Consider the following 24,937-nt stretch of genomic DNA (forward strand, 5'->3'; position numbering starts at 1 on the left):
AGCAAGATTCAGTGGAGTAACTTAACTGGCATTGATACAATTTTGTCCTGAAGGTCAAGGCTGGTGGCCAATCTTTGCTATTTGTTCATGTCCTCAGTTGGAAACAGGTAGTAAAGACTGATTGACAGGTAAGAAATCTTACCAAAAGCACCCTCATAAGCCTGTAAACCTTACATCCGCTCTTTTAGCTAGCAATTGTGACCCAGGACCATGGTATCCTAGTCCCACCATTTTTCTAAGCCAGACGGACCAACTGACTCATTGGTAACATAGAGGCAGAAGACTTGCCATCCAGCAACAGGAGGCAAAAAAGGCTGAGCTGTCCTCACAGCTTTGTTTCATGCGTCAGCACTAGGGATCCAGGCATAGTCTTCCGAACCACCAAGACTGTGATTCTCCTCATAGCCTACTTGCCTACTCAGCCTATGTGTAAACTGATCCAGAACACTGTGGCCTATTATGCATTCTGTTAGACCCATTGCCTTCTTTCCCCATATATTTTATTTGTAATAAAAGTTTCACAACTAGTTGAATCAGTGTGTGATTGCCACCCTCAGAATTCAGGAATCCTCATATGCCCAGATTACACTGGGATCCATGCTATTGGAAATCTAAGACCATTGTCAGCCTTAGCCAGAAATTTGCCCTATTCTTGGGGAGAAACAAGGGACTGGAGAGTTGGCTGATGCTCTGTGTAAACGGCAAGGGATTAGCTGGAGACCTGAAGCACTCTGGTCCACGATCCCAGGATTAAAAAAAAATTATTTGGATATGCCCAGTTTCCCTCCCCCTTGTTTCTAGGTGGCTAAAAGTGGGGTGGGGTGACAGCAACTATTGTTGATTTAATTTGTATTTGGTTAAAAGGAAAAATACATATGACAAAATAAAAAGGAGAATTCCCTGGATGCCTAGAATCAGGTTTCAGGCAACTACTCTTTGGTGAGTGAGCCCCAGCAGAGATGTAAAATTGCAAAGCATGAAGCAAAGTAAAGCATGGGAATATAGGCTGTTAGACCTTTAAAATACAGTGATACCTCGGGTTACAGACTCTTCAGGTTACAGACACTTCAGGTTACAGACTCCGCTAACCCAGAAATAGTACCTCGGGTTAAGAACTTTGCTTCAGTATGAGAACAGAAATTGTGTGGCGGTGGCACAGTGGCAGCAGGAGGCCCCATTAACTAAAGTGGTACCTCAGGTTAAGAACAGTTTCAGGTTAAGAATGGACCTCTGGAACAAATTAAGTTCTTAACCCGAGGTACCACTGTATATCCTTCTAAGTTGCTTCCAAAGTTTCCTACTTCACCCTCCCCCCCCGAGTGGGTTTCCTAAACACCCTTAGCAAACTAAAGTTCCCAGGATTCTTTGATAGGGGAGGCCACTGTGTCAGTTGCTACTAGCCATGACACCTCTTCTCTTCTTCCAATGTTGGAGGTAGCAGTGCTTCTTAATATTAGTTGCTGGAAACTGCAGAGGGATGAGTGCTGTTGTATGGGTTACTCATAGGCATCTGATTGGCCACTGTGAGAACAGGATGCTTGACTGGGTGGGCTATTGGCCTGATCCAGGATCTTCTTATGTTCTTATGACTATGTACAGTGGTATGAGAGTGCTTTTAAATGTATGGTGTGGATGTGAATGAAGGAACTCCCTTACACTATGTTGTTGTTGTTGTTTAGTCGTTTAGTCATGTCTGACTCTTCGTGACCCCATGGACCAGAGCACGCCAGGCACTTCTGTCTTCCACTGCCTCCCGCAGTTTGGTCAAACTCATGCTGGTAGCTTCGAGAACACTATCCAACCATCTCGTCCTCTGTCGCCCCCTTCTCCTTGTGCCCTCCATCTTTCTCAACATCAGGGTCTTTTCCAGGGAGTCTTCTCTTTTCATGAGGTGGCCAAAGTACTGCAGCCTCAGCTTCACAATCTGTCCTTCCAGTGAGCACTCAGGGCTGATTTCTGTCAGAATGGAAAGGTTTGATCTTCTTGCAGTCCATGGGACTCTCAAGAGTCTCCTCCAGCACCATAATTCAAAAGCATCAATTCTTCGCCGATCAGCCTTCTTTATGGTCCAGCTCTCACTTCCATACATCACTACTGGGAAAACCATAGCTTTTACTATACGGACCTTTTTTGGCAAGGTGATGTCTCTGCTTTTTAAGATGTTGTCTAGGTTTGTCATTGCTTTTCTCCCAAGAAGCAGGCGTCTTTTAATTTCGTGACTGTTGTCACCATCTGCAGTAATCATGGGGCCAAAGAAAGTAAAATCTCTCACTGCCTCCATTTCTTCCCCTTCTATTTGCCAGGAGGTGATGGGCCCAGTGGCCATGATCTTCGGTTTTTTGATGTTGAGCTTCAGACCAATATTTTGTGCTCTCCTCTTTCACCTTCATTAAAAGGTTCTTTAATTCCTCCTCACTTTCTGCCATCAAGGTTGTATCATCTGCATATCTGAGGTTGTTGATATTTCTTCTGGCAATCTTAATTCTGGCTTGGGATTCATCCAGCCCAGCCTTTCGCATGGTGAATTCTGCATATAAGTTAAATAAGCTATACATTATAGTTTCAGATAATCAGCTGTTCTAACCAGCCTCTGGCAGAAGTTCTGTCTAGCTTAGCTAGCTGATATATTTTAACTCAAGACTGAAATTGAAATTGGCTTTCCCTCACAGATTGAGAAACTCCTGTAAGGAGTGAGGGAGATTGACCCCTTCCTTAACTGTCTTTGACCAAACAACTTTACCTAGGATGCTTTACTATTATTATTGTGTTGATTTTCTATGCTAAAGGGTCTTATATTAGAGGGGAAACACCTAGATATGGGGTTACTACTATAAACATAGAATCGTAGAATTGTAGAGTTGGACCAGGCAACCAGGGGTCATCTAATCCGACCCCCTGCAATGCAGGAATTACAACTAAAGTATTCATGACAAATGTGTAGAGATGTGATAACAGAATATGTATTGTCACTCCAAGTCAACAACAAATTATCTCAAGTATGCACATTAGTTTGGCTAACTGTGAAAACTTTATACAATTGGTCTCTAGACCATCAACATATAAAAAGTGGGATTGTAAACACATACAAACACACACTTATTTTTCTCTGCCTTTAAAGCTGAGTTGGTGGCCTTAATTTTAGTTTTCCATTTCACTGCTAGTTTTTAATGTTTGTATGAGTTATCCTCTGGGGGCCATTTGAGTCAAAAGTTGGGGGTAAAAATATTGAGATAAATAAGTAAACCAGCAGGGGAGCTGACACATGTGCAAACCATGCGAACCGTTATTAAACTATGGGTCCCACTTTTTTGTTCAGCAGTTTCTGGTTCAAGTCCTATAACCCCTGACAAATGGTGCATAGGTTGTATTGGGAAAAATGGATGGGTTTTTGCTTGTTTGCTTAAATAAAGTCATTGTACTTTGGCCCAGAAAGCAAGTTCTGTGGGATTAAAGGAGAAAGCCTTCCGATGCTTTGTCTACAAAGAGCACTGTCTAAAAAACTCTGATCTGCTGACATAATAGCATCCTTTGGCTATAACTCATTATATCAAACCCCTTGAACCAGCAGGGTGTAAGCCACTTGACTGAGACATTAGGCCAATGATATCACCAGCTGACTCTCCTTGTGGGTATTACAAAAAGAGACAGGACTCACAAGGGATCTGTTAAAGGTACAACCCACACTATGTAAGGAGCATATCTAAGACTGTAAAATTGATCTATGATTCACTCATGCACACACACACACACACACACACACATGCATGGACACACACTTTTTTCTTTTTTTAAAGAGCACATTGAGTAATATTTCTGCAAAGGCCAAAATGAACTCCCACTGGAATCAGTGATGGCCACTAACTTTGATGGCTTTAAAAGAGGATTAGATAAATACACAGAAGAAGGGGCTATCAGCAGCTACTAGCCATGATTACTATGTTCTACCTCCACAGCATTCCTCTGAATACCAGTTACTGGGAAACAAATGTGGGCAGAGTGCTATAGTGCTCATGTCCTGCTTCCCACAGGAATCTGGTGACACCTGAGAGAATAAGATTGGTCTTTGGCTAGATCCAGCAGGCTCTTCTTTTGTTGTTATGCAAATGTGAACTGTGAATCAAGTCAGTTTGCCTGAAAAGGTAGACTGAACAAAATCCTCAAGCAACCCTACTCTCTGCTAGAGTCGATACTGGTACTTGGGGATCAACCAATGAAACTGATTAGCAGTAGATTCAGGACTCACAAAAGAGATTCCTTGTTTCATTCAACAGCACACAATTCATTCACATAATTTACTGCCACATGGTGCACCAATAGGGGAAGCACCTCAGAGCTTCGTTTCACTGTTCATGAAGCTCAGAAGCATAGCTAGGCTTGCTCACCACTCCCTAAAACCTCAACAAGAATTACTTTGGATTGAAGAACTTTGAAAGAGACGTGCTGGATCAAACCCAAAGCCCCATCTAGTCCAGAATTCAGTCTTCACCATCGCCACCACATGCCTATGGGAAGTCAACAAGCAGGGTCAATGTTCAGGCTCTTAGCCATGTGCATACATAAGTGTATATAGCAATTAAGGGCAACAAAGTCAGTGTGAACAGTAACATGCTCTGTGACTTTGGGACCTTCTGCAGGCAGATACAGCGCTCTACCACTGAGCAATTCCCTTTAGTGGAAAACTTTCTTAATCCAAAGGGAGCATAGATAACATCTGCAAATCCAGAGCACAGTAAATGGGGAGACCAGAGGCAAAAGCAGAAGGAGGCTGCAGAGGAAAAATGTGGTCAGAGCCAGAGGGAATAAATGGGCAGAACAATGGTTGTGACTCTTACCTCTGTAAAGTAGGCTACATTCCAGCCACACAAGCCAGATACTATAGGGGACACACACACACACACACACACAATCTTTCCATCCAGGCAAGCAAGATTCATTGTCACAATTCAAGGATACATCCCAGCAAGGTAAAAGCACTCAAGAAAGCTACAGATCAACCCATGAAGGTCTAGGGAGAGTTGGAGAGAGACACCAGTGAGCTATATTTGGTCCCTAGTCCTGAGGTTCCCCAGCCCTGATCTACAGTGTCAGTGGACCAGAAAGTACCTATTAAACTCTCAGCTTTGGTAGCTGAAATGCCTTTAACAAGCTTTTTCACTATGCCTGCCATAGTCAGCTGTTACTAATTAGGGCACTGCCATGTTGCAAGGCTCTGTGGTGTTCACAGCAAAAAGTCAGCTTGGAACTTTTCTTCCCTGGAGCCTCTCTGTCTATTCTTTCAATCATATCTAAATCGAGACGTTCAAGTCTGAAATCATAGTTGGTGTGATTTATTATTTACCATTGTGACACTGGAAAAAAATGTGCTTGAAAAACGCCCGTGGCAAATTGCAATCGATTTGCACAATATCACAAATAAAAAGGTTTAGTGAGTTGCCGTTCCAAGTGAGGCGATGCATATTAACATCTCCAAGATGTTTGCTTCTTTATAACTGTCAACAATTCATTAATCACCTCCTTACAAAATGGCAGAAGAAGAAGAATTTGGGGGCTCTAAGAAAGTGCTGATTGCAGGTTCCAACATGCTTCTTACTCAGTGCTAGCTGCTTACATTAGATGTACAGATGGAGCCTAAATGCCACATTCTTTTGTGGCACTACAAACATGACTGGGAACATGAGGTTTGTGTAGTTCCAATTCAGTTCATTGTCTAGAAAGCCACACTGTTGACAGATGCTCTGGGGATAGTGGAGAAGTACATGATAGCAAATACACACACACACACACACACACACACACACACACACACAGATACATTTCTTTCTCGCACCTCCATTCTAAAGAGATGCAGAGTTGTGAGAGAGCATAGTGTCATCTTGTGACACTTCAGCTATTAATAAATAAATAATAAGGTACCTAGGCACAGGCCTGGATTTAGTATTTGCATTACAGTTATAATATTGTAGTTCTGTAGTTTAGGTTCTGAAGGAGTTAAAATCTTTTCCCGTCTAGTCAGCACTATTGTAGTGAACATTCAGCACCTGTGATTGACAATTGATTATCTCTGAGAGATTGTCTCTTTGATCCTTCCTTTTATCAAGGAGTACTCCCTATGACTTGTGACCCACATGGGCATGAGTTATACACCATGTAGTTTATTCAGCAAGATACAGCCTGTAAATATGAGAGCTGGGAACACTGTCAGAGAGAACCCAACATAGAGCAGAAGTTTCTGGGGTGGTGCTGTGCATCAGTGAGACCAGCTATGGAGGCATACCTCTGCTATCATTTGTAAAGGTTCACTGATAGCAGTAGTAACATAAGACAAATCAGTCTGGAAAGGGTTTTATTCTACTTAAATGCTCAGTAGTGTGCCTTGCTTAGTACAATGAGGTTCTGTGTAAGTTTATGGTGCATTATTACAACCAAAACTTGCTGTGCAACTAATAAAGCTGGTAGTCTTCACCCATTGGTGTGCATATTGTCTCTGAATCCACAAAGAACTGTTGCCCTGGGCAGAACTGGATGACCACCAACAGTGGCTATCATGAGGATCATGGTGATCAGGTGGGGATATAAAAGTTTAGTGGTCCTTGAGGTAACCTGGACCCAAGTTGTTAAGGGCCTTGTAAATTAATGCAATAGGGATGCGGGTGGTGCTGTGGTCTAAACCACAGAGCCTAGGGCTTGCTGATCAGAAGGTCGGTGGTTCGAATTCCCGTGACGGGGTGAGCTCCCGATGCTCGATCCCTGCTTCTGCCAACCTAGCAGTTCGAAAGCATGTCAAAGTGCAAGTAGATAAATAGGAACTGCTCCAGCAGGAAGGTAAATGGCGTTTCCGTGCGCTGCTCTGGTTCGCCAGAAGAGGCTTTGTCATGCTGGCCACATGACCTGGAAGCTGTACGCCGGCTCCCTCAGCCTTTAGAGCAAGATGAGTGCGCAACCCCAGAGTCGTCCGCGACTGGACCTAAGGGTCAGGGGTCCCTTTACCTCTAAATTAATACAAGAACCCTGAACCTTGCCTGGTGGTGTATGGATATTCAGTGCAAGCTTTTGAGCACACAAGCTATGTGGTGGCAAGGGTCTGTCTCCATCAAGAAGTCTAGCCCCAGCTACCCCAGATGGAGCCTGGACCAGGCTTAAGGGTAGCATACAACACATTGCAATAATTGGGATTTTTTTAGAGCTTGGTAGTGAGAATCAATGCATTGTTAGCATCCTGTCTGAACTGAGTCTGCAATGCTGTGGAATATTCTCAATAATTTTTGTCCTATGTTCAGGGAGTTCATGATAGAAGGTTAGGGGTTCCTCAGCAGGTAAGACTATTGATTGTGTTACCTGAAGGTAAATTTAAAATAAATAAAAAAAACAGTATTCTTTAAGACAGGAAGATAGTAACATGTGTAAGGCATAAGGCCTAATTGCTACTGGGTATGAAACATTACAAGGACAGGTTTCCGGATACATCACAAGTCAATGGTGCAGGGGAGGTTCAGGCAGGGGAAAGCCAGGATTTATGAGGCAAAAATCCTGGCAATGTTCCCCAGTAGGGTCTGGGGGAGTTTTCTGCATCCCGCTATGCCCCTCAAGCCTATGTCTGCCAACTTGAAAGGCAGAGTGGCTGTGACCTGGAAGTGTGTCCCTGCCTCCATCTCTGGCATGATTTGTGGTTGGTTCCTCCATAATTCAGACAATTGGCATTAATCAAGAGGCGCTCCTGAACCAACATGTTTTAATGGACTGCAGTCAGTCAGCTGCCGAAAAGACGGGCTTGGCTCTTTGAAAGTATTTGAATGTTTTCTTTGAAGCTTGAGAATCCTTACAACAGCCAGGAAAGGAAGGGGGAGGACAAGGTGCTTTGTGCATTCTTATGCTTTCTTATGGTTTTCAAATGATCTCCTTCTTTTCCTGTCCTCCCATGAATAATGAAAAAGACGTGCGTATCCACTGCTGTGTTATTCTGTTTGTTACTTCAGAAAAGAGGGGGAAGGTTTTTGATTTATGCTAAACAATGAATTTAACAAGGTTTTACTATGCCTCCCCACTTGATCAAGGCTGAATGGACTTTATTTAAAATTATCCCTGGACTGCTGTTGGAGGAATGCAGTGGGAGAAAAAAGAATGAACTTCTGCCAGACGGATGTGGTAAAGAGGCTGCTTTTAATTGTGTGCTGAGTAAGAACTCCAGAGTGGAATTTTAATGGTGGAGTTTGGATATGCACTGTGAGTTATTTAAGGCTGCAGCTCGTACGCTAATCTGTAAACAGAGGAAGTAATGGGATGCGACCTGGTACCATCCAGATAAACACCTTAAAGAACTGAAAAAATGGAAGATAGTAATTAATTCTCCCAGCACGCCAGGTTTGGAACAACAATGCATATGAAGGACTACACATGTGAAATGGATTGTTTATTTATAAGATGTAACAGGTGCTGTTTGTAAGCTGAAAAAAGCGGCTAGCTGGAAGAATGGTTTAATGGCAAGTGAATGGTGTCAACTGGACTCTAAATAAGAAATGATACGGCTATGCGAGGAAATGATGATCATCGTGTGTTTGAAACAGGAGCGGGAAGCCTGATTTTAATAAGTTGTATGAAATTAAATTAATTTGGTTTGGTTTGATTTTAATAGTTTGGAAAATTAATTAATTAATTTTTTTTTAAAGGAAACATTACAAGAACATATGCTATGGGACCAATTCAGTGCTATACAAAAAAAAAACACACAAAAAAACCAGTGTGGCAAACAGAAAGCCAAAATAATAAAGCTGTCCTTAACTGCCATGCTCTTTGAGGGCTCCAACAGATTGTTAACAAAGCTACTTGTGAGGTCACAGAACTCCAAAGAGCAGTAAGAAATTATTTCTTCTAAAACTACATTCCAGGTTTCCTCATTCATTAGCATGTGCATCATGAGTGCAACTCTGCCAGCAATGTTAATTGATTCAGCAGCTTGACCACAGATACTGTAAATCAAGGAAATAGGAAGACATATGTACTCACGAGATTGTCATAATTTTTTTTGTGTGCTCAATGGATGTCATCTCCCTCTGTGCCAGATGGAGAGCTAGCATCGATTTTAGATGCTGTGTTAGCTTCCAGATACTTCCTATGGCTAAAAACAAAACAAACAAACAAAAAACTCCACACACAACAACAACTTTGCTGAAGTTTCAGCTAAAGTTTTGCCAGTTTGAAATGTTGCTGCTGAATTATGGTGTTTTGAAAGAATAGAAGCGTCCATCAGAATCCTCCTCCTTTTCTTCTCTCCAGAGCAAATGACAAATCTGGATAGGTGCCATGTTTGAGTTTTACTGCAGACATTTGTTTTATATCCCTTCACAAGTTTGTTAATCTCAGTAGGCATGTTTAATATAGCAATTTTCTTGCTGTGTGGTTTTTTTTACTACCAGAAATACGAATTTTATCCATGAAATCTCATATCTGAGTATCAATCTGACTAACTGCCTGGCCTGGCTCCACACAGCGACAGGCCTCAGCTGAAGAAAATATTTGTTCTGTCATAAGAACTGAGGATGGGAGGGTCAGACTGAGGGCCAAGATTCAGAGAAACTGAAGAGGAATTCAGAAGAGCGAAAGTTAGGATAGGCTGGACAGCATTACAGGCCCTCCAAGTGTCTCTATTTTCCAGAGACAGCCCCAGATTTACAAGAGCTATTCCAGTTACTGATTTGATCTCAGAATGTCCCAATTTTCCTTAGGATGCTGCTATTTTCATTGGGGAAATGTTGGAGGGTATGGGGTTATGCAACCCCTGAGCCAAAGAGATAAGTAACTATACAACCTTTAGAAGACATCTGAAGGCATTATTATTGTTGTTATTAGTATTATTATTAGTATTAACTAGGATGTCCCTATTCTCATTTGAGAAATATTGCAGGGTATGACATTAGCAGCAAACTGTTTAGACTAACAAGCTAGTTTGGATTCTAGGGTTTCATAGTATCTAGCATATGCCTGGCATGGGGAAGCTTTTTTTCCTCAGCCAAAGGGCCACATTACCTTTTGGGCAATGTTCTGGAGGCCATGTGACAGTAGAAGACAGGGCTAGAGGCAAAAGTGAGAAAAGGAACAAATGCAAATGTTAGCATTGTGCTGTAGGCTAGTTTCTACACAAACCATGTCATTGAACTCTGGCAATGCCTTTTGCTTACCTGGATATAGGATAAGATGGAGTAGGTATGGAAAAGAGCATACTGTACAAAGATAAAATTTACATACATTGCTCTGCCCACTTTTGCCTCTGGTCTGGCTCAGCACTTGCATGTGGCCCCCAGAATGTTGCTCAGATGGGAACATGGACCTTAGGCTGTAAAGGTTTCACCACCTTGGCATTATGATTAAGCAGTGTATGGGTCCTGACATGAGTCTTTGGCAGACTCCCATGAATTTTTGTGCCATAAAACTATGTATTTAGCTAGACACTAGCAAATTTGTGAGATTATTGTAAAGTGCCACCCCTCTTGGAATGTCAGCAGTCAAATTTATCATGGCCATTACAGCCTTGATATTGTATGGAAAATAATCCTCTAATCCTCTACCTAAAGTGGAGTTCTCCCTTCAAAACATTGTTTCTGTCTAATATCCACGGCCACACAATTTGAACTATTTAAAATTACTGATATTGATTAAACCTAAACCTTGTACAGTTGAGCAGTGGTGCATGTTTCGCAAACTGTAATGAACACTACCAAATAAGCGGTGCCTTGTGGGAAACACCTTGAGATGATCAACTTTAATTTCCCTGAGGAAGGTTTACAGCTATCCAGGCAAACATAATTTTTTTTTGATGCACTAAGATTTAATCTGCAATTTCATAGCTCTCCATCAATTTCTACCACACAGTTTAGATTTGTCTACACATCTTTCCTCTCTACAGTGAAAGATGCATTTATATTATCTGGATATTTAACCTGTCATTTCCTGAGCTTCAGATCAGATTCAGATAGCAACATTTAATATCCCCCCCACCCCCCAAAAAATCCAGAGCACCATAAGAAAACACTGGCCAAACGTTGACTTTTAGGGTTGGGTGCATCTCTAAGTCCAATTTCATGTGGGTGGCAGGGAAGAAGGGGGAGTGGAGAATGAGAGAAAATAAGGTGGCAGAAAGGAGATGACTGAAAGAGGAAGAAAGGGTAGATTCACCCATTGTTGACTCTGGCTCTACACATCACTGTTAAGTGAGCGCAAAATACGCATGTGGAAATGTGGTCCTCTGTACTGAAATAATTTGGCCCACCCTTGCCATACAAGACAAGAAAGAAGACAGAGCAGGCTAATGCAGCCTTGTTGTGAGTTCCATGGAGGTGTCATGAAGTGGGTGGTTGGATCCTGAAGAGGAGTAGGAGGAACTCAGAGACTTAGAACTAGATTACCATGAGGAGAGCCCTCAGGGATGGCGGAGGTAAGATCAGAACCCCAAGAAGTGTCTGAGTCCATAGAGTAGGTCAGTAGTTTAGACAGTGAAGAGCTGGTTCCAAGTGAGGGACCAAGTGGATTAACACAGGAGTGTTCTGGTCATGAGACAACCCTAGTCAGGTAGCTCCTGTTTGTTTGCCCATGCCTATGACCTTGTGGTAACACAAATATGTATTTTTTCACTTGTAGTACACTCAGTGTTGGCATTCCGCTGCATCCTGAAAGCATACCTGTCAGAGAATGACCGCTCCCCACATCAAATGGGGGCGCTTTTTGCGCAGTCATGCACAGCCCCACCCTCCCTGATTCCATGCGGCTCCTGGCAATACAGCCTGGATTCGCCCCCCCCCAGACTGGACACCTGGAGGTAACCGCCTACCTCTGCTAGTTACCGAATCCCAGCTGGGGAGGCATTGCCAGGAGAGAGTTGGCCAGGTAAGGGGAGGGATTGCCCTGCTCACACAATAGTGGGTGGAACTTACCTGGGAGTTCTCAGTCAGCTTCAGAGCTTCTCCCACCCTGCCCTCCCTCAGTTAAGCCTTCTTTTGCAGGTTAACCTCTTCTTCACAGGTACACGGGTGTTATGGTCGCTGTTAAAGGGCTGGAAAGGAATTTTCCTGCATTGGCCGGTTTTGCCTTCCCCGTAGCAAAACGTCACAACTTTGGCGGTTACAGGCCTTGGGCAGAATCCTTTAGTCTATGTTCCCTAAATGGGGGGGGCATGAAGTGGACACATGCCCACCCCTGCGGCGGCAATCCCAGGGTTCCCCGTTAAAGGGGTTGTCTCGAGGGGAGGCATTGGCCATATGCCGTTAGGTTGTCATCGCTCTCCCCTGCGACGGCGGCGAAATGGGGGGTGGGCTCTGTGCTTGAACAGACATTCTCCAGAGCCAGCCCAATCCCCACACATTCTGGATAACCCTGATGTTCCCCAGATCCCTGGCCGGGGACCGGGAGGGATAAACACCCAATGCCTAAGCCAAGGTCTCCCTACATCTGAAGCTTTAATAAAGTTGTGGCCAAATTTTAATCCCATAACATGTTGTCTTGAGTCATTATTCCACGCAGGTGTCACCCGGGGTCAGGGGGTCTCCTCCTGTCCACGCAAACATTTCCCTGAATTGAACTTGTGGTTTTATTGCTTTAATTTTTTTAAAAAAGCTTTAATTCTCATGCTTCTTAATTTTATTCTATAATGTTATTGCGTATTTTATTCATGAATTGATTTTATGGTTAGAAACGACTTGTCGTCAGTGGCAGTTTGCCTCTGAATACCAGTTGCTGGTAATTGCAAATCGAGGCAGTGATGTTGCACTCAGGTTTTGATATGCAGGCTTAAGCACACGAAAAACATAAGGACATAAGAAGAATTTGCCGGATCAGGCCGGTAGGCCACCTACTCCAGCATTCTCTTCTCACAGTGCTCAGCCAGATGCCTCTGTGAAATCCGCAAACTGTATTTGAGCACAAGAGCACTCTTCCCCTCCTGTGGTTTCTAGCAACTGGTGTTCAGAAGCATTACAGCATCCAATTGTGGAGGCAGAGCATAGCCTTCTTCTCCATGAACTTACCTAATCCACTTTTAAAGCCATCTAGGCTGGTGTCCATCACTGTCTCCTCTGGGAGCGAATTCCACTGTTTAACTACAGTGGTACCTCGGGTTAAGTACTTAAGTACGTTCCAGAGGTCCATTCTTAACCTGAAAGTGTTCTTAACCTGAGGTACCACTTTAGTTAATGGGGCCTCCCACTGCCACCACACGATTTCTGTTCTCATCCTGAAGCAAAGTTCTTAACCCGAGGTACTATTTCTGAGTTAGCAGAGTCTGAAACTTGAAGCATATGTAACCTGAAGCATATGTAACCCGAGGTACCACTGTATAGGCCTTTTATTCTGTCCTGAATCTTCCAACATTCAGCTTCTTTTGGATGTCCATAAGTTCTAGCACTGTGTGTGTGAGAAGACGAAAAAAGCTTTTCTCTGCCCAGTCTCTCCATGCCATGCATAATTTTGTAAACTTCTATCATATTACCTCTGGCCTTTTCTCTAAACTAAAAAGTCCCCAATGCTGCAATCACTTTGGTTGCCCTTTTCTGAACCCTCTCCCCTGTCCACCCCCACAACTCTCATCCCTTTTGAGGCTTCCCAAAGGCATTTGATAGGCTAGCATGTGAACAAGATGTTGGACTGAATGGACCTTCAGCCTAATCCACATCTTCCAAGGGCCCATGCCAGGAGATCCACTGACAAGACCCCATTGCACTTAAATCTCCCCTTTTCCCTTGCAAACTGCTGGTTCACCTTCCTCTCACTCTTGCAAAAAATAAAATAGAAATCAGCAGTAGTTAGAAGAATGGGCAGCCATTGAATGCTTGGTCATTGCCTCTGTCTCCCAAGCAAGCAAACAGGATGAAGCACTCATGAAGCAGAACAGAAAACAATGGCAGTGGGGGAGGTAAATTGCTAAGAGATGAGTGATCCTTTGACAGGGCTGTGTCTACGGTCCCAAAGTAAACCTGGAGCTGGCTCTTAATCCATAGAACAATAAATGGATGGAACACTCATCCCTAGTTATGTCAATCAAGTAAACACCCAGTGATCTTCAGATGAAGGGCAGTATATAAATTTAAGAAATAAAATAAACCCAAAAACAAAAACTCAGGAAGTCTCCTAGGAGGTCCTTTTAAAAACAACAACACTCTGGAATGCACAGTTGCAACAAGAAGCTGATGCTGACTAGTATTTATGTAGATCTAACAATTTAAGTCCTTCCTGTAATAATGGATGACCTTTAATCCAGACTATATTGAGCTGCCTAATCTCTCAGATTGTAATTGAGTGACGAAGATGTAAGGATTTTCAAAAGAAAGGCAGATCACAAGAAGATAATGATTTTTTGTGTAAATCATGATTTTCCAATTACTCCTCTCAGCTGGGACAAAAAGCCATCTAATTGGCAGTGTGTTCTGATCCAAAATTTAATCCTTTCACAAATGTTGCTTATTTTGATGAAAGCATTGCAATTTCCCTTTTGTTCTTTTTTCACTCGGCAAAATGTTCTGAGGCCGTAGTTGTCCTCCACTTGGATTTTTGTGTGCGTATGATGATTATTTCATCTTTGTTCTACAGTCCTGTAGAACAGCAGTAATCTGTGTTTTGATAAAAGTAATTGTTAGTTAAAGCCTCAGGGAAGGCTATTAAAATAATAGCCTAAATTATTTGAAGTCTACAACCCTATGCACACTTCCTCTTGGCATATGCCCTACTGAACTCAACAGGACTTACTTCTGAGGCGGCATGTATAGGATTGTGCTGTGAGCGATTTTGCTTTGTATTATTGGGTAAGGTTATGGGGAATGAGTTTTATTTTTTAATGTCATTCCTTGAAGTAAGCAAGGGTTGGATTCAAACTAAGTTAGCTGCACTTATGTCCCATTGAAATCAATGTGAATTATGTTCCATTGAATTTATTTCAGTGGAACATAAATGCAATTAACTCCGGCAGAATCCAATGTATTTTTTTTATAAAAAAAAGGTTTTGCTCGCGTACCCAGAAAAAGCCTCGAGAGACAGAAAGCTTGGAGCTGAAGCTTTATTTATTAATAAAACATTAAGATGTGCAGCCGATCATTCTATATACAAAGTGCAGGTGAGTGGACTAATGTCAGTCAAGAAGAAGAGCTTCATTTATTTCACCCTGGGCAAAACCACCCCAGGTAAACTTCATCATCACTAGCAAGTAATGGGAGGCAAAATTCCTTCTACCGGCATGGGGTAGTGGTTAAGAGCAGTGGACTTGTAATCTGGTGAATGGGGTTCGCTTCCCCGCTCCTCCATATGCAGCTGCTGGGTGACCTTGGGCTAGTCACACTTCTCTGAAGTCTCTCAGCCCCACTCACCTCACAGAGTGTTTGTTGTGGGGGAGGAAGGGAAAGGAGATTGTATGCCGCTTTGAGACTCCTTAAGGGGAGTGAAAGGTGTTAGATATGGGATGGGTGGGGTCCTATTATTAATGATGAACAGTCAATGTTTATTAATTAATTAATATTATGTAGATGATGAAGGTAAAGAATGAGTAGTAGTACTTTGCAAAGGTAAACATCTTTCCAATCTAATGAGTAGCTTTCTTTGCATTTCTGTACAGAAAATGAAAACTGATATTGTCTTGAAAATTGTCATTTCAATAATTTATGAGTTAGGGCAATTTTTGCACACACTGAGTGGTTTGATTTCTATTTTCTGTTTGTTTCAAACATTGGGATGGACAAGTCAGAGCAGAGGCCTGCTGCTGTAACGGGGTAACAGTGCAACTGAATTACAGAAGGACTGCCTGCTCCTATACTAATAACTGCCAGGTGCTAAAACTGATTAGAGGTCTCCCGTCAGGTGCCTAAGCTTTTTAATGAACAGCTGAATCGTAAGATAGGCTGTCCCATCTGCAGTTATATACTGTGTTATTGGTTATTTTATCTGCTATTTAAATGACTGTTTTATTGTTTTAAGCTGTTTTTGTTTTGTTTGCTTTTTAAAAAAGCTGGCTGAAGCTGTTTCATGTTTATTTATTGTTGTACTTTAAATATTGTTTCTTTGACATAATCTTGTACGCCACTTTGAACACTTTTTGAACTAAAAAGGCATTTCATAGTTTTAAGATTGTATTGATGACAACAGTGATAATAAATGTTTAAAATAAATTAAAGCATTGTGAGTGCTGTACGCTTTGTGAATTTTATAATATAACTTTTTGTGGTTGTGCTCTTTAGCCTATTTTTAAACTTGTTTTGTTAATAGCATTTTATAGAAGGTGGCTGTTTTACTGGTGATTTGTTGATTATGTAATATGATTTATGTTGTGGTTGTGTTGTTCTACTATGTTATTATTTATGGAATGCAAGCCGCTTAGTGACTCACATGAGTGAAAAGCAGCATAGAAATTGAACAAACAAACAAGCATGTTGCAAATTTAATACTGAGCATTTTTCTGTCTTTTTTTGTATTTAGGAAGATTCAGTCCAGGGCTGCAAGGGACAAAATAGTACCCCTGCCCATTTTGCAGAAGTCAGGATTGGCAACTGAATTGTGAGATATTGTCCTCTCCACACACCTGGGGCAACACGCTACTTATGGGACTGCTGGACATGGCATGTGGTACACACAGCCCTGCCCTCCATCAGAAGTTAGGAGACTAAAAAAAGCACAGCAAGCAGGTAACCTCCCTGTCCCCCAGCATCTACTGCCTGAGGCAGTTGTCTCACTCTGTCTAACAGTAGGGCTCCCCCTGTTTCCTCATGTGTGCTCCTTAGTAATGGTTTATAGCCGAAATTCCTATTAATGCAATCTAATGTTTCCTATGAGAGCTGGAAGTGGACTGGTTCCAGAGGTGTGGTGAACCGGTTACCCAAACCTTTATTACCTTCAACCAGATTATCAGTCCCTGACGAACTAGCATCGACCGAAATATTTAATGGATTGACTCCCTTTGCAGAACGAGCAAGATGAGCCATCTGGATGTGCCCGTGTAAGAGCAGCTGTGGCAGGGAAAGTGCAGTTCACAAATATTAAGCAAGGGCATGAATTTTCAATGTCACTTAAATGAATATATATATATATATATATATATATATATATATATATATATATATATGCGATTTGGGTCTCTAAGCACTTGAGGTATGTTTAAGCTTCTAAAGTGGTGCTCAGCACAGTTATATTAGCAAATTAATCCCTTGAGTAGGTGGTTGTTCAACAGACCCAGTGTGGCACCAAACATGAGTTGTCCTGTTGTTGTCAGCAGGCTGCTTTAACCTCCTGTCAATGCCTAAAGGTCCATCACTATTGCCCTTTCGTTACATGTACGATAAGCCGAACATCCCAAGGTATTCAATTGGTTAATTAAATATCAAGTAATTGCTAAAGCTACTAAGTGACATTTAATTAGTATGTTAATTGATATCAAATTTGCTCACGCTATCTTGTTTTATGTTAATAAAATCCCTAAACATTTATCCCAAGTAGATTAGGAAACAATATGCTCTGAACGCATTAACACTGAGTTGCCTTAAGCAGAGATTGCTGCCTCCAGCACAGGCTTAGGGCTTACATTAATCCTTTTCCTCAACTCTTCATAATTTTCAGCCTTGCTATCTTGGTGAGGGGGGCATAAATAGCAGCTTTCCAGAGAGCACCAGTATATTTCAGTCAATGTCAGATTGTTTATTAGTCATACCCATAATAGTTGGGTGCTTTTAAAATTGTTTATACCCATTTTCTTCCATTTCTTTTCATTTGTCCTGTGTTATTTTGGTCATCAGTATGAGCATTACGGACTATCATCACTGACCACCTGCCAAAGTCTATGTATCACTAGACTACCACCAATCTTGTGAATATGATGCTGCTCCTCATCCTATTGCTTTCCATTTACTTGCCATATGTCCTCTTTTTCCAGGACACACCCCTCTTTTTCATGATCAGAGTCGTCATAGAGATCCATAGTTAAAAGTATAAGTTGGCAAATGTGTCCTCTTTTTATTTTGCTCTTCAAAATATGACAACCCTTCCTGCATCAGGCCAGTAGCCAATGAGATGCCTATGGGCATAGAAGCCAACTCCTAGGGGCCGAAGTCCCCCCAGTCCCCCCAATAAAACATTTGAGGGGGCTGCCCCCCAAAAATGTTGATGGGCATTGCCATTCAGATTGAGGGTGTGTGTGTGCCATGACTTGTGATCAATCATGCAGCTCCCTAGGGTTTCAGCCTTTCCCAGTCCTACCTGGAGATGGCAAGGATTGAAATGGAGACATTCTGCATGCAAAGCATAGATTCTACCAGTGAGCTGCAGCCCTTCCTCAAAATAATAGTCAGTGCCTCAGATAGGAATATTGGAAGTTGCCTTATACTGAATGAGGGCTGTGGTCCACCCAGCTCAGTATTATCTACACTGACCAGGAGCAACTCCCCATGGTTTCAGAAAGGGGTCTCTCCTAGCCTGACCTGGAGAAACTGAGGATTGAACTAAGGACGATTTTTTGTGTGCAAGGCAAATGCTGTACTGCTGAGCTGCAACCCCAGTGACATGTACTTTCCAGTGTGTTAAGCCTAAGAACCATAGAGCATTTTATTCATACTAAAGGTGGAATGTAAACAAACAATATTCACTGAAGCATGTGGAAAGCCACGTTTCAGTACATGAATTCAGGGGTGTCCCATTTGTTTCAGCTCCAGGAATTCAATTTATGAAGGCAGAGGAGTTGTTAAATAACTTTGCATAGAGAATAGATTAAAGAAAATTGCAATCTATTTATTCTTGGATCCGTCAAAGAGTGAGGAAATTAATTGAATCAATTATTTAGTAAGTATGAATTACTCAGCTCTTGAGATCTGTCATCCACACATGGCCGGGGGGGGGAGCCCTGAGATATTTTCTTCACATGCTAATAGAAGTCTATGGTATCTCCCCATTTGTTTTATGGAGTAAAAACTACCACCATCCCATTCTGCATATATGTAAATATTTGGGTGGTACACCAGATCCAGCTGAATCCCAGATAATGAATAGAAATGGGCTGGTTCAGGTTGACCTGGGATTTGACTGGATCAGGTTGAGACAGCCCTGGAGCATTCTAGGTTGGATTGGTTCATTCAGGGCTGCCCAAAAGTGGGATTGTCTGGAGACAGGGTGAGGGGGGAAACTTTGGAAGATTTACTTTGCCAGGGTGTTCCCTGAAGGAAATAACAAAAACAACATTTTTATACCACGTCCATCTGATTGGGTTACCCCAGCCACTCTTGGCAGATTCCTGTAAGACCTATTTCAGTCGTTAAGAATCGTCAACAGGCTCATCACAGCTATCTGCCAATCACCCATTCCCACCACCCTTCTGAGTAATACCCCTCCCCACCTTCTCACTATATAGAAGGGTCTGGTAACTTCTGTTTCAGTGTATCTGAAGAAGTGTGCATGCACACGAAAGCTCATACCAAGAACTAACTTAGTTGGTCTTTAAGGTGCTACTGGAAGGAATTTTTTTTGTTTTGTCTGTAGCATCAAATATTCCCAACAAGTCAGGAAACAAAAGCAGTTTTCCCCCGCTGCGTCGTTGTTACAGGTTTTTGTGTTTTTTTCCTTTTCCTTTCCTCATTGCTAATCTGAATGAGACCATAGTTTAATCTCATTTCCTCTGAAGTGTTGTGACTGACACCATTTATTTGCAGGCGGCCTTGTGTTGTGTGATTGGTATACTGTGTTAAAAAGTGGGGGGATTGAAGTGCCGAGGAAAAGAGGAGGACCGCTCACGCCGGGCAACGAGGCCACCAACACCGCTTCAATCCCTGGGCCTGGGTGAGCGAGAGACGGGTCCTCCTTCACCGCCCCTGAAGGGGCCACAGGGTGAGTGGGTTAATAACTACCAGGACCCAGTGGCACTTGGGCACAGGAGTGGGGCCAGCTGAGCCGTTTCTGTGCAAGGACAATGGCTGCGAGGCCCATCAGTCTCTGGCTGCCATGGCTGTGCCTGCCGAGCCCAACTACTTGGGATGGGACTTCAGCACCCAGCAGGTACCTGTGGCAAAAAAGGATGCGGCAGTGGAGCCGGAGGCTGCAGAGTCCCCCCCTCCGCCCTCCCTCGCTTCACGTCCCTGCCCACACGGCTGCTCACGTCGTTGTTTCTCCCCACCCCAAGAAAAGCTCAACAACTTTGAGCTCACCCCTCCTAAAAAACCTAACTTTGGTTTCCCCCTTCCCAAAAAATGTTCAATTAAAGTTAATTTGGGGGCAGCTAAACTAAATTTGGGGGCACTGGGTGGATACTGGCACCCCAGGGTGGCATATGCTAAAGATGGCCCTGAGCCCCACTGTATTTAAACATCCCCAGTCACTCAACCAAGGTGGGCATCTCCACTAGTGGGGCATTTAGGTAATATTAGACGCTGGATGAAATGGTCTATTGGTAAATCTTCTCAATATATGACAATGTGCAATACTTAATGTTCTAAGTCAGCCCTTCTGAATTGGGGGGGATCCCATGGAGACCTTGGATGTCTGCCCTGAAGTCCTGCCCTGACATCATCATTGATCTCAGTACCCAAAGCTGAAAAAATGTATTTCAGCAAAGCAGAGTTTATGCCTGTAAATGGTAGTAAAGTAATATTTCAGTGGCGCATCAGCCAACACTCCACACAATATGCTGATCTGCCCAACTTGTTGAGCACAGAATACCATGGAAGCTTTAGTAGCACAAGCTAGACTGTGTGTTATTTTAGCTGTGCATAAATATAACACCAAGCTATTTAAATCAGATTGTGACCTAGGGTCACAGGATGTGGTTGACTGTGCATATTAAGTTGCTGAACTCAGAGCTACTGCAGAGAGTGGGAGATCATGCTTCAGTGATCAAATGTATGCTTTGCAAGCAAAAGGTCCCAGCTTCAGACCCTGGAATCTCCAGCTGTAAAGATCTAGCCTTTGTCTGAACCCTGTTCTGAAAAGCCCCTTCTTCCCTCAAGAACCCCACAGAGCTAGATGGAATTGTGGAGGTTGTGGCTCAGCATAAGGCATCTTTGAATTCATACCATCCCATTAAGAAGGTGACTGGGAACACCACTTTCGGTTATTGTCATCTGTGTTTTCAAAAAGCGTGAGAAAAACAACAACTCAGACCTGCCAGGGCTCAGTGCTTGCTTGCCAGAACGCCAGCCATAGTAAAAGGGTCATTTTTCACATGTTCCATTACTAGCCTTAGTAGCATAAGTGCCAGAGCTACACTTACGTGCCCATGATTTATGTGGAAAATTGCAGCATCAGTTGCACAGCTATTGATCAACATGATGTAATTGCCACAGCAAGGCAACAGCTGCACCGCACACAGGATTTGAGCTTCCAGGCGCTCACCCTACAACTCAGCAACTGATCATGTACTGTTTCAAATGAGGAGAAAACGGAAGGTAGAATTTTACAAATGAGTGTCATTTCTGAGACAATGTTGTTGCAAGGTGGGAAAATGTTCCAATGGTAAATGCAATCTCTGGTTAGTATCCTTCTGAGAAAACATTATTGTACACGTACATATGGGGTGGGAAACTACAGGGCAGATGTGGTGCTCCTGGCCTCTCTATTTGAATGCTCCTTGAAGTTTGAAAGACCACATTGACATTATTTTTCATATTATCACAAATTAGAAAGCCCTGCTCCAGTGCTCTGCATTTCGAAGAGCAGCTGCAGTTTCAGGCTGTGAGCTTCTTCACTGAAACCAATTCTGAGAAGCCTGAGAACAACTACAGTGTGTGTCGAGAACATTATTGGTAAGGTCAGATCAAGAGGCCACGTCCAAGATAAATCACTCTTTGTGGTAGCTGGCTACGTTTGCATGCTGGTGTTTTTAATGGCTTCTAAAAGGTCAGAATCTATGTGGGACAAATGTAATGAACTGCTCCCCGTAAGTATTATATTTAATTTGTGGGTTAACACATGAGAATGAGGGGGGAAATGGAATTTCATTATGCTGAAATGCCATACCGCCTTGGAGACAGTTCGTCTCCTAATTGCAAGGGGTGTCCTACTTCAGACTGGATCACTGATTGGTTAACTTGTGGCCCCTTTGAAACAACCCCACCCACCTATGAACACAGTTTCACCTTTCAAAGGCAGGCATTGGAATCTGTGAAAGCTGCAAGGACTACCTTGTTCCATTTTTCAAACTGTGTTTGCAAATTAATGTATCCTAAACCAGAAAAGGAGCTTAAGAGTCTACTTGGGACTTTCAAAGCACTGGGCTGCTCTTCAGAAACTATAGCTAGTCATTTCTATATGAAGCAGAAAATTGACCATCATCAGAAAATCTATTAGGCCATGCAGACATTGGGAGGTTCCTACACTGTGGCCAGCTGAATTCTTAAGTGAGCTTTACTTGCCTTCAGGTTTTTCATGCTTGTTTCATGTATTGCATTTTGTTACATGGGTACACATGAGAAAAAAGCTTGCACCTCTGGGTGAATGCACACTACCTGAGCCTCTTTGACATGGAATTAATGCATCCTGGAGTGGTGGAATAAAGATCCCAGGTTTGCAACATGTGTATAATGTGTACGGTACACAGGCTGGAAAGATTACATTCAACTGATCCTATGGCATGTTCCAAAAAGATACATGTTGCTCAAATGCTCTCTAACAGGATCAAGGAGCACAGAATAACCTCAATCCTGCAAGTACTCAATGCTACCTTTGCTACTGCTTTTGATGCCCCAGTTATCTACCCTGGGTCAGGGGAAGGCAAGCAGGAACTGCAGCGATAGGACTGGAACCAGCACTCTCATCATCTCTGGTGAGAAAATGAAGATAACAATTCTTGTTCCAGAGAGGAGGACCCCAAGCACTCTGAAAACCTTTCCATAGATTATGAACTCTGTACTTTCTTTTTGTACCGTGATTTGACGAGGGCCTGCTTGTCATAAAATAATCAGTCTCACACCATGATGGATTCAAAAGGCCTAGCCAGCAACAACTGAGCTGAACTGAGCTGAACAGAACTGATCAGGCCCGAACCGCTCAAACTGCTGCGGCCTAGCATTTTATTTTTTCACAGAACATTGTATCAACTCAACAGTAAAAGACAATACCATATATGGAAAATCACCCCACTATCAGGGTATGCTGTATAAACCAATCACAGGCTAGCATGAGGTGTCCACACGCTGATCATGCCTAACACAGCCTGCCCTGCCAAAAGGTCAGGCTGCAGTAAATTTCCACCCATGTGCCCATTTTCCCTATAGGTAAAACCAACCATATTCCCACATGCCCTCTTTTCTTACTTATTTTATGAAAAATAAATTTTTTCTTAACCAAACCTAAGCAAAGTCATTTGTCTCATTTTCTAAACGCTTATAACTTGCAACATAAATTCTTCTTGTCATTCCTGTGGCGGGTTGCGGTTTGTACCACCACGTAGTACACTGGGCATACAAAGAAGGTAGGCATTGAATGCAGCAACACAACACAATGAATCCTGCAACAAGCAAAATTACAATTAGCAAAAGTTTTCTTAACCATGCTCTATTAGGCAACCAGGAAGACAACCATTCCCATGGATCAAAACCTTCGGGTGGATTAAAAGGATTATAGGCTATCATTTGTTCCATATAATCAATAGTAGCAGAAATATTGGCCGATTGATCAGATATATACATACAACAATGGGAATGAATTAAGGCACAAACTCCATAACTAAAACTCTTGGCCTACCACTCATAGTGGTAACGTTTAGAAAACAAGAAGATCCATTAACATACTCATAGGTCCAATTACAATATGGATAATGACCTAAAAAGTTACTACTATTATGATTGAAAAGAAAACAATAAGATGCCATTTCTACAAGTGACAAAAACACAGGGGGTGAACTAGTACGATTATCCTTCATATTATTACTAATCTTATATGAAGCATTGACTGGAATACCATGCAATAATATACCAGACCTCTTTGATTGGGGAGGGATATGCATACATACCCAACATTCAGAAAGATTAAGTATAGAAGCAAAATGATTTATGTCCCTAACATACGTATTGTTGGTCCAAATCTGATGATAAGGTTCAGGTCTCTTGGCCTTCTGCAAAAGAGCAGCACGACGAAAACGACGTCTCACAGTGTCCACAGAGGGGTGATTGGTAGTCACAGTGGTTTCCCAAGGGGAAGGAGGGCCAATGCGGTAGGGATGAAGATGGTCTTTCAACGTGCCAGGAAACACTGGAACAGCTGTGGAAGGTGACTCTATCCAGGGCACATCAATGTGGTGATGTCTCCATCTGTAGTGGGTTGAGATCAGGTGGAAGGTCATCACTGGCAGACAGCGTAGAATACAATTTCAAGGCGCTGGTGTCTCCTTGGGCAAAGGCGAGGCAACAGAAGAGCGCCAAGGTCGAACGCACCTGGCTGGAACCCATTGTATTTCTCCGTCCACGTCAATGGCAGCGAATCCGCGACCCCAGGAAACCAAGGAAGTTGGACCCTTCCACTGTGGATCTGGAAGCAACCTATAAGACACTAGAGGGCGCTGCAGTACTTCTTCCTTCCTGAAATGAAGTTCAGCAGGCGTAAAATTCTTATTGTGAGGGTACAACAAATGAGGAAAGATAGACGAGGGTCTCTGGGAGGATTGTGAACAATTTTCCCTAAGAAGTCAGCAAAAGCTATTTGAGTAGGAATGGCTGTCATCATCAAATGCATAAATTCTTCCTGGGAGAAGGGCAGATAGACTTACTGTAAGCCCATTCCAGAGAGGACAAGGGCTCGATGTCGGCCTTTGCAGGATTTCGGGACACAGTGGAGGATAAAGCCGTGGCTAAAAGGCGGGCTTTGTGTGTCTCAGTGCCCACTGACTGACAGACTTTAAGCATATCTGCAATGGCAATATTTGGCGTTGTCATCAAAGGGCGCAGTGCTTGCTTACAGTCCTCATTTGCATTATCAAACTCAAGCTGGTGGACAATCACTTCCTGGG

This window comes from Podarcis melisellensis (assembly GCF_964234715.1).
Source record: "Podarcis melisellensis genome assembly, chromosome: Z".
NCBI lineage: Eukaryota > Metazoa > Chordata > Lepidosauria > Squamata > Lacertidae > Podarcis > Podarcis melisellensis.